General features: G+C 41.4%; 1 protein-coding gene across 1 annotated transcript in view; it reads left to right on the top strand.

The window, feature by feature from the left end:
- FAT3 (FAT atypical cadherin 3) overlaps positions 1–1,910 on the top strand; it is a 684,233-nt gene that overhangs the window by 96,062 nt on the left and 586,261 nt on the right. The gene's annotated exons all lie outside the window — the stretch shown is intronic.

The raw sequence follows: 1,910 nt of genomic DNA, 5'->3' as shown, positions 1-1,910 counted from the left end.
GCTGCCCATGGGTGCACGTTATACTTACAACGAGAGACAGACGTGTGGCGATTGTCCATTATAGTACCTTATGACTTAGCGCTGCAAAATCCATCGTTTACTGACCCGAAGAAAAGAGTCTTATCTCACATTTGAAGCAAACATGCAAGCATATTTCGTTTCCTGTTTATCACACCCCCACAGCTCTTAGTCATGGCATCTTTAAATTAAATAATTTGCATATGCAAACACCGCTTTTCCCACAGCGATTTTCCACTTTGCAATTGTTATGTTGTATTTGGTTAGATAAATAAGGCCAGCATGAGAACACTCAACATTACAGTGAGAAACAGTAGCCTTGTTGTCACAAAACATGAGGAGCTAGGAAAATCACAAACAAACGCGGACCCATTCCTGGTGGTCCCAAGTGATGCATGTTAAACATAATACAGTTCAATTCAGCACCTGGCGACCCAGTGTTCCTAGATTTAAGACTCACAAGTTCCAAGAAATTTCCATTGAATCCATTCTGACTCCTGCTGACCCAGTGTGTGGCAGAAGGTCCCGGACTCCTTCTGTTGATCTTTCAGAAATTGATCAGTATGCTTTTCTGTGTGTAGACTTGACCCTGCATTCAACCTTGAGACTAGCAGCCAAGTACACGAAGTTTGGAACCCTGGGATATTGAGCATTCTATGAGAGGGCTGTTTGACCAGGGCCGTTTAGCGCGGGGCTAGTGGGGAATGATGGTTTCTGTAGGCTTTTGTCCTGCTCAAACCAATAGTTTCTCTACCTGTGAGGTCAAGCTCCCAGCCTGGTAGTGAAATCAGAATGTCGGCTTTGTCTGTTACCTGGCTTGGTTTCAGACAGATGAGTTACAGTAAGAGAGTAATGATGTGGGGTGCGCAATTGTGCTTCTGGCGTTCAGGCAAACGGCTAAGCATTCTGGGGATCTGGGGTGTTCATTTAACATGCAGCGCTGGATGACCAGGTTTGAGCGGTGGACCTGCCACACTCGGGGTTTATTCTGATTATAGGGGAATATCTGCTAGTTATCCCATTTTATTAATAAAGATGCCAGAACAAAGATGCACTGCTCTTTGTTTGTTTTTAAACTGGATCTGAATAAAAGTTCAAAGGCAACTGCCCCGCTCAGCTGGATTCTACAATCTCCCCTTTGGGTTTTTTGTCAGTAGTATTTTTATCTTTCAGTGTTTCTGGGCTGCTCAAATTTGGCAGGTCTTGCATAGACATATGAACACCCAAATAACTGTACTGAGAAATGTAGTGATGTTGAGCAAGAAGCTATTGAATTTCCACATGTAAGCAAATATATTCTAAGAGCTCATGGGTGAAAATTGCTTTTTATTTAATGAGTCATTTTTATTGGAAGGTAATGATTATGTCCCAGCTATAAATATAGTAAAAATTCCCTTCTGTGGACATTAAACAGATCACTTTGAATTGGAAGCAGCTTTAAGGACTTTAAGGGTCTAGAGGAACACATCTTTCTAATCTGTGAATTCTGCACATGTCTTACTAGAAAGCGTGAGGGAAAGCCAGTGGGGACAACCCCATGGCAAAAAATGTTCATGTGCACATTCTGTGATTTCACTGCACACGTTGAAGAAGGGCAGGCAGTGATATAATGATTGGTATTAAAATTTCTATGACATGCGCCTTCTTGTCTTATTGTCATAAGAACCCGGTAAGCTACCTTGCACTGGCTTTTTCATTTTACCATTGCGAAAACCAAGGCACAAAGATATTTAATGGTTTGCTCAACTACCTCATCTTTCTGTCTCTTTGTGTGTGTGTGTGTGCGTGTGTGGTTTTTTGTTTGTTTTGTTTTTTTAATCAATGTATTGGGGCTCATACAATTCATCACAATACATAGATCAATTGTGTAAAGCACATCTATACATTTGTTG

This window comes from Echinops telfairi, unplaced genomic scaffold, assembly GCF_000313985.2.
Source record: "Echinops telfairi isolate 266 unplaced genomic scaffold, ASM31398v2 ScPeMD7_1713;HRSCAF=2227, whole genome shotgun sequence".
In the NCBI taxonomy this organism is placed as follows: Eukaryota; Metazoa; Chordata; class Mammalia; order Afrosoricida; family Tenrecidae; genus Echinops; species Echinops telfairi.
Note: the sequence above shows the minus strand (reverse complement) of the source record. Positions and strands in the feature narration are given on the sequence as shown.